Genomic DNA, 9,648 nt, shown 5'->3' on the forward strand with positions numbered 1-9,648 from the left:
TCCCCACCATCTCACCTGAGAGACAGCTCTCCAGCCCCTTATATAGCATAAATGAAGGGCAAGTCTTCTGGGCCCCTCCCTAGCAACCCCCAATCAATTATCTTAGACTGGAATTACATGAGGTTTGATTTTCACACCTCTTCATGCCCTGGTGTCTCTGGTGGTGCCTTCACATCCAGGTGTACACATTAAAAAAAAAAAAAATAAAAATAAAAAAGCTAAAATAAAAAAGCTACTTCCTGCAGAACATGGGGCAATTCGATTTTTTTACAAGCATTAATAAAGATTTCGAACCAACTTGAAAGTAGAGTGAAGGTTATGATAGATGAAGTGGCAGCTACCCAAGTAGCGAAGGCTGGAAGAGTGTTTTAAACCAAAAAGACTATTTCCAGGCAATCAGAAGTTTCCCAGCCTTTGGGAATTAACATCTGGTTGAATCAAAATTGGATTTTCAGCTGCTGTAAAGCAGCAGGGCACCATTTGAGTCAGTGAAATAGGCTTCACTTGTGCAAATGCAAATGGCTTCTGCAATTCTACAAAGTCATTATCATGGGGAGAACTGGGCCAAAGCTCAGTCCCCATCCAGGCCCAGCCATTTTTGGATCATCCGGAAGTACACTAAGCTAGCAGGTTACTTCATTCTTTATCTCACTGAGGCATCCTGAGTTGGGAGCTCAGACAGGAACATGTTATTTTTTATATATATATCTGTATCACTAAGTGCACCTGTGTTACAGATTATCTTTGTTTTGCCAAAATAGTGATCCTTTCCCCCTACTTTAAGTTGAGATCTGCTCAGGTTTCCATTCTTAAGTGATTCTATGACTGCTGAGAATCTTGAGAAGACATTAACTGGACCCCAGCAATCCAAGAGAAGTTCAACAAAATCCGTGGTGCTCAGACCTAATGTTGAATCTGTCCAGACAAATCAGCTACCAGGACTGGAGTCCACACAAGCTGGCATGTTAATAAATCCTTTTAAAGTGAATTATTCCTAGGGTAAGGTTTCAATTTCCTTTGCACACAATATCGAAGTCTCATTGATGGCTGCATGCTAAAACTAACAAGAAACATCAGTATGTTTTTTTCAACTGGCTTATTCTAAAGGGAAATGGGAAATATTTTAAGAGCTATGTTGCAAGTTCAGTCTGAATATCTTGACCCCTGGGACTCTTTAGCCTTAAGCCTGAATGTAATAACTTCACCCTGCCCTCAAGACAGAAACGTTGTGTTTTGTAGGATGTCCATCTCAGCACAAACTTTTGAGGCTTCAGGCTATGTTTTCACTGCTCATGAGGTAAGGGAAATGTCAGAGCATATGTTGTAACAATGATTAGTGGGACAGCCTTCTTCATTGAACTGACTTACAAACAAGTATTTTCTTAGATAATTTTGACTTCTCCTTGCAAGAGCCAGACTGCTGGCCTCTGCAGAGTAGGACCTGTGGTGGTGTTAAACTCTGCAAGTTCCTTGGCTGGCAACTCACACAATCTACAGGCTATATGCAGACATACAGGTATTTAACTGGTGTGTGGGAGGGACATCTTACAGGTTGTTACATTGCCACCACATCAGGTAGCTTCACATGTCAAGCCCTTACAGGTCACCTTTGCACAGCAGGAAAAAGATAAGCATAATTAACTTTATTTATACATTATACACATATATAAAAGGGTTGGTTACAAGCCCCGATAATCTGAGAGTTCTGTGAGACAGTCCAAACATCAAAACTTGGTTCTCAGGGAGCAACAAACCTCAAAAGCTGGTTCCAAGTAGACAAAAGGCAAATTGTGCCACAGCTTTATGGGGTGTCAGGTTGCTTTAGAGTTCAAATTCCATCACCTGATTCAGGGAGCATCAAAAACCAAACAAAGCTGTACCACATGATGAATCCTGCCCTGTAGGTTTTATCAAAATTACTTGCCTTCCAGCAGACCTGGTGACTGTCAAGACCCTCCAGTTCTAGGAAGCAAGGATTTCAGTGTACCCAGAATACAGAGAAGACTCGGATAATGACATATAAACCTCCACTTCCCTGACATTGCTGCTGCTCTTACTGTGGGAATGGGACACAGACCTACTTTTAACTGGTCCTTTTGACAGTCATGCCACCTTAGGACTGATACTGATGGAAGTTTTTTAAAGACTGTAAATATTTACCTGGATCCACAAAAAAAAGAGGGAGATGCAGTTCGCAGAGTACCAACCTTTGACTCGGGAAGATGCGATTTTATTCCTTGCAGGATCATAGGTTTCCTGTATGACAAGCACATCCAAGCCCTGCTGTAAGGATTATCAGCAGTCCCATATTCATTCAGTTGTATACTCTAAAACAGAAGTGAAATGTGACAGGACTTTATACACAAAAAAGTATTCAGATACCAAAATAAAGGTGTTGCGTAAATACTTTTCAGTAACAGCAAGTTTCTGCATAATTATCTTCATGACATCCAAACCTCACTATGCCAGATTTATTTATCAGCAAAATACAATCATAAATACATGATGCCTTTCAAACACTGTGACATTCCCTTCCTGCAGATGGCTGGAAATGTTCTTAGATACAGTATTTGCAATTAGCTTGCTGATGAAATTAGTGCTCTGAAATGGTTAGTTTTATAGATGACCATGTTGCTCCCTCTGTAGCTATTACTGCTTTAACCTTTTCGAGACCCTACCTGAGAGCACTTTGTTAGGACTGCAATACTGAGAGTGCAAGACAGAAAGAAACAGCCCAGCAGAAGCAGAGAGAATAGGTGGAGTCCACAGATGGGTGATTTGCCTTGGGCTCTGACAAACTGTCCTAATCCCTGCTCCACTGCTGACCCCAGACTGGCCACTCACCTCTCTGCCTTAGCAAAATTAGGTCAGTGCTACCTACTCCCTTCCAGCCCTCCTGCCCCTTCAGAGGACATGCCATGGGAGAGCTTATATCCATCAGCATTCCCCTGGGGCAGTTCTGCCACCTTCTTTTTGCATGAGTAATCATAACTTCTGGCACGTGCTGCTCTGCCCCTCTCATTTACCCAGCAGACGGGTTTGGGGCATGTGTTCAAAACATTCAGGAAAAATCCCTCCAACTACTGCTACTGCCTGGGAGAGTTGTCCTGGTGCACACACTGCTGAGGACTCCTTGCCTGCAGGCTGGAAGCACATCAGTGATGAAATGCCTCCATTAGGAATAGAAGGACTTCATAGGTTACATCAGGGATCTCGGGGGGGGGGGGGGGGGGTGTCCAATACAGGCCACATTTGCTTCAACCCACTTTGCCAGTGTTCACTGCTTTGTGTCACTGGGATGTGCAAGAGCAGAGTCTCTTCCATATGAAGCAATCAGGAAACTCAGAATTTAATTAAGTGTGGATTCTTACTCTTTTTGCACCTAAGCCTGACAATGTCTTGGGCTGGTTTTCACCTTTCACTGACACTAATTTGCTCACAACAAACAGCTTCTCATCTGAAAGAGGACTGGCATGAATCATAGCGGAAGCATGAATCAAAGTGGACTGGCATGAAAAGCTCATGCTTATTTTTGAACACTGCATTATGCCCTGATTAATTGGCAGTGGCTTATGGCTCTATCAGCAGGACACGCTCCCTGGAAGAATGACACATTTCTGAGAAATCCTCCACTGACCTAGCCGTGTATTATTGATGAGCTAGGAGAAAATCATCATTTAAACCCAAGGTTTAAATCAGTTTTGCTGAAAGTCTGCCAGTCTTTTTGATTATGGCTTCCCTCTGAAATACACTAAATTTCTCCTGAAGCAAAAGATTTAATTATGGCACTAACCTACAGCTCAGGAGATCTGTACTCTCTCCTTGGTTCTGCTTCAGACACCATGGGTAATGCTAGACAAGATATGTTGAAAAGGTTTTCTATGCCTGCTGATCTGGAGTCCCATTTTTGAAAGCACCTACATAAGTGCAATGTCAAAACCTCATGAAGGCAGCCAGTGGGCTGACTGGCATGGCCCTACCCTCCCCTCTGTCCACTTCACTATCTCTCCTGTGGTGGTACCATCAGTCTGATGATCCAACCAGGACAGGACTCTGAGCCAATAGGAAAGGAAGAAGTCAGGTTTGTTGTTACTGAGCTGAAGTAAGAGCCTGCTGAAGGGGATTTCTTCCTTGCCTTGGCTATGATCTCAGTCTAAACTGCTGCAATTCCCTTCCTAGGTAAAGAAGCGCCAAGGTATTTTTTTTTGCTGTTAGGGCTGGCATGTGATTAGACAAAGCCTGCAAGCAGCAACAGGCAAGAGTACATGGTTGGGAGTGGAGCAGCTTGTTCACACCATCAGTGAGCTGTTCAGTTGGTGCAGGCAAACCCTTCAAACAAATTTACAGCCTCAGGCTACAGATACTGATGCGTCTACTGCTAGGGCAGCAGGTAGCTAGTGCAGCAGCTAACCTGTATTATTAAACCACATCCTAAACCAGTTATTTTCCCTGGGGCTAGATCTACCACCTGTCCCATACACTGCATGGCTTTTCTATTTAAACTAAGTCTTGGAGCAGGAGTGTCCTGGGTTCAGCAGTAGCAGTTATTTTTCTCCTTCTTAGTAGCTGGTGCAGCGCTGTGTTTTGACTTTCAGCCTGGGAACAGAGCTGATAACACAAATGTTTTACTCTGACCAAGGACCTTCTGAGCCTCATGCTCTGCCAGGGAGGAGGGAAAGCCGGGAGGAAGCAGAGACAGGACACCTGACCCAGACTAGCCAAAGAGGTATTCCATACCACAGCACATCATGCCCAGGATGTAACGGAGAGTTACCCAGAAGGGCTAAGGGTTGGACGAGGTATGGATTGGTGCTCGGTTGGGGTGGGGCGAGTTATCGGTCAGCTGGTGGTGAGGTGTTGTATTTCTCTTCCCTTGTTATTTCCTTTATCATTATTATTATTGGTGGTAGCAGTAGTGGTTTGTGTTATACCTTAGTTACTAAACTGTTCTTATCTCAACCCGTGGGAGTTCCATTCTTTTCGATTCTCCTCTCCATCCCTCCAGGAGTAGGGGGAGGGCGAGAAGCGGGGGGGAGTGAGAGAGAGACTGAGTGATTTATGGCTGACTTTGTTTAAACCACAACAAGGAGCTTCTCCTTCACATGGGCTTGCACAATGCCTATGACCATGGGGATCTGATCTCAGTTGTATGGTTACAGATCATAACTACTCTTTAGGAAGTCTCACAAAAGATGAAGAACATTCAACTGCTGTCAACAAACCTGGCTATTCAGTAGCGCTCCCTCTTCACTGCAGTGTTTGCAGACCTACTCTTGAGAACTTTTCCATCTTCTCCTGTTTCCTGCAGGGATATTATCTGTGTTTGTGAGGATTCAATTAATGCCATTGATATGGAATGTTGTTCCATTCATCACTAGCCACTGCATCTAATGAATAGAGAAATCTAATTCTCTCTAAATAAATATGACACCAAATTAAAAGAGCTCATAAACAGCTTCCAAAATGGAGTGAGTTTGTTTCAATTTATTGCTTTTTAAATTGCACTGGATCCCTCAAGTACCAACCTCGCTATAAACAAGTCAGTGACTGAGTTTGAAAGTTTATTATCACTAATGTTTGCCTTTATTTGTACTAGAATTGAGTATTAGTATTTGCTGGAAGAACAGCAAAAGGAAGGTCATCCAAATGTCAGAGTTTTTAACCACAATTTTCCTAAACTAGTGAGAGAGCTTTAAGGCACAATGTATTCTCGATTATCATTTTCACTGTGTTTACTGTCACTGAAACATTTAACAAAGTGGTTATGGCCTATCATTAAAACCATGTGGAAAGTTCACCAGAAAACCAGAAAAAAGTACCAGAAAAAAGTAGGACTGCCTACTGGGTACTTGGCTAGTTCAAGAAGAGACTTCTCTCCCTATCTTCCACCAAAACCCAAAACAACAGTTAGCTTTTTGTCTGGTACCGTTTTATTTGGGAACCAGCTGTCAGACAATTGTTTATGTATGTACAGACAGATGATCCTGTCGAGCTCTTCTTTGAATTTAGTTTGGTTTTCAGAATCCTGTGTTGTTTGACCAGCCATTCCAGAACACTTGACAGGAAAAGAAATAATTAGCATTATTCTACCACAACAGGTCCTCTAAAGAAGGTCCCTTCCAATCCAAATTGTTCTATGATTCTATGATTCTCATTAGCCCCCCTGTAAGTATTAATAGGTTGCAATAAGGTCTTCCTGGAGCCTTCTCATTTATATAATGATTTTGAAAGAATTCAGGACATTTTGTATTTCAGCCCTAGACTCAGCCTGAACTCTGAAATCTCTTTCTGCTTTGCCTTCAGGGAGAGAGCTAAGGCTGAGATGGTGACTGATGGGGATAATCATGAGATCTGTTACATATAAGCAACAATTTCTTGAACTAATATAAATGATTGACATGATCTTAAGAAAAGCAGTAGCTCTGTTTATTAGTAAGTCATCTATTTTTTTTAGTCTAGGATACCAGAGTATTGAATGAATATTCTAGTATTTTAGTTTAGGGGAAAAAGAGTTCTAAATAGCTAATGAACTTCAGAACAATAAGCTGTGTTTGGAATTGTTCAGCACAGAGTGCAAATTTATTTTTGCACTTTCCTTTTGTTACTTTTCTGTTGCAAACTAGAAAGTTGACCGTGTCTTAGCACTTCTTACAAAAATATTTCATGTTCATGTGTCATAGTTGCTTCCTAACAAAGTAATGAAGTGGAGGTGAAACGTAGGAAACTGCGGAAAGGAAAGGCTAAGTGACTAACACAGGAAGGTAGGAAAGCTGTAGGATGATTCTGATGCGCTTTATAAGCTTTGAACAGGAAGTCCTGGCAAGGCTGGAAGTTGGCATCGGCTGTACTATTCCTATTTTTTCTTGTCTAGATATTTTGGGATGTTTAAACTCAGAACTTAGCCCCCTCAACATTGATCTTTTCTGTTGGAGAAGTTTGCTAGTGACATTTAAAGCAATGTCTCTTCCATTGGTTTTGAAGAATATAAGTCTTTATTTTAAAATAACAAGTGATCTTTCAGCTCAGTGGCTAACACAAGGAATTGACAGGGAATTCTTTGGCTTAAACTAAAATAGACATTTAGGAGATACTTTGGAAAGTAAAACAAAAGTATTCTGAAGCAAACTGAAATGTTCAACTTTGTCCCCTCCAAAATGTCATGTTTCAGCTTCAGATTAAGAAAACCTTTTTAATAATTGTTTTTCAGCTTGAAACAGTTTTAAAAATGAAGTTGCCATTTTAAAATCAATACACAGAAAAGCTGACTTTCATTTTTTCCCTATTCTTCTGCCTGACATTCTTTTATAAGCCCAGTTAAATTTCATTTATGTCCACAAAATGTCAATTTTCAGTGAATATACCATTGTCAGTAACATTTTGCCCAGTGTTGACTGTGATTCTATGCTTCCCTAGAACATTGCTACACATGACTCAGTTCCTGCTTGGACTGTAACTCAATTTCAGACCTTGCTGTCATCTGTAACTCCAAAGAGCAATTTCAGCTGAAATCCTAAATTGAATTGCAGATCTGTACTGCATTGCTCACTATTCATTAATAATATTGTGCCTACAACATATCCTGTTCCTCATTACCGCAGAGAGAACAGTACTAGTTCTTCTGTGTAATCCAGAGCTATTTATTTCTCCAAACGTTAGATCTTTGAATGTACATAACCTACAGACATCTGCATTTCCTTTGTAATAAGTACTTTTATCTAGCCAGTAATGCAGAAAAGGTTTCTCGGGACCACAAAACCACTTGGATATATCCATATGATCTATATGCCATAGAAAAATATCACCATATACATTCTTCTGGTTTCAAAGAAATACTAAGTATTATGGGATAAAGCCCCTGGGAGCTTTGAACTCATGCCAATAACACCCATAAGTAATGGGCGTATGACTTTTGGTAAGAAATGTCAGTCCTAAGCCTCCAACAGACATGAGCAGTCCAAGGCATGATGCTGACACATCATGGATAATTGAGATTTGGAATAGGAAAGGATATTGGGAAATCAGCAGCACAGCTTGAACGAATGGCACTTTCCTCCAGACAGAAGCCCAGGTCCCCAGGGCGGACCGTTTCTGTCATATTCTGGGAGGACAGTCAAATGTAAAATTTAAAGTACAAATTTTTCTTTTCCTGCACCCTAACATATGATTTTTAGTAAACAACAAATTCTATACTGATAACTTCTTGGAAACTCAGGGATGAGCCCTCTGAGTTCAAATGGATGACACCAGAAGACTGAATGACTACTTAGAAGGCCAGTATTGTTTGCAGTGATGGGAGTGATGAAGAATTGGAGTGACCTTCTGGTTTACATGTGGTCTGAGGAGGACAGCTCACTACACTGCATCAAACAAAACATATCTCTGTTGCTGTGGTATCCCAGGCACGGGGCTCTGCCGCATTTATTGACCCCAACCATGAAGGAAGTGAATAGTCTTTGAAGTCAGTTTGGGCATTTGGGTTCAAGGTAGAAGCTGAAGGAAAGCCTAATATAACATGCCTTTGGCACAGTCTCATCTTAGCATCTTACAGCCTGGTACTGTGTTCCCTGCAAAGGAGATACCACTCAATGGTCCCAAGGAAGGTCTACAATTTCACCATCAGATGGCCACTTTGTCAGCAAAAAGGGCTCTTTCAAGAAAGCTGCACAACACGAGGAGACTCCATTATTCAATCTGGATGCCTGTGAGAGGCAGTATTTCCTCACCACAGCACATTATATTTATTAATCAACACTAATTTATCATTAATTTACTAATTGTTGAACACCTAAATATATTTTATAAATATAAAATATCTTTATTTTATCTAAAAAATTACTCCAAACTGTTGCAGAATAGAAATGCAAGTGAAGCCAGACCCACCCAATCTTTTCTTCTCTCCAGAAGTCACAGTGATGAGATACCTCTTCAGCAGAGCCTTTGCTTGCCTGTGGCTGGCCACTGTCTGCAGTTCCTTTGGCCAGCCTTCTGTTTCAGGCCACATCTGCTCTGGGATGCTTGGAGAATTAAGCAACACCATATGAAGTCAGCTTTCTTTGGAATGGAAGCCTTCAAGAGTTAAACATGATTTATGCACATTGGCATCATATCTGGAACAGCTTTTCATTAGTTTTCCCAGGTGTCAGAAACAGAGCTAATAGTTGGAGTCAGCTTTTCCTATGTACACCTGGGTGTGAGTTGAGCAGAACGCTGAAGCACCTACACCCCACCATGTTGCCAGTTTGCACAGCTCCTGCTCGGCGTGTGCTGCATTCCAAGGACATGGGGCATCATACATCCCACCCAGGGGGGTACAGCAAGGTGGTATTAGTGCAGCCACTGGAGACTCCTCACACACAGGTCTTCCTGCAGCACAGGAAGTGCACCAGTCCTGGGCCCTGTTACCTTTTCTTTGCTGAGCTTTTATCTTTATTTTTGTGCAATAAAATCATGTTAATTTAACTGTGAATGAATAGAAAGGCCCTAAGTCAATATTTGCATTTGGGAAAAAATTGTTAGAACGGCTTAAGAATTGATTCTGCTTTATTAAGGCACCTGTTCACCCAGGGAACATTTTAGCAGCAATCAATATGTAACTTAATCTTCATTGATATTTTACGATTGTTTTGTTTCCCAGCAATTATGATGATA

The sequence above is a fragment of the Lathamus discolor genome, chromosome 3, assembly GCF_037157495.1.
Source record: "Lathamus discolor isolate bLatDis1 chromosome 3, bLatDis1.hap1, whole genome shotgun sequence".
NCBI classification, from domain to species: Eukaryota; Metazoa; Chordata; class Aves; order Psittaciformes; family Psittacidae; genus Lathamus; species Lathamus discolor.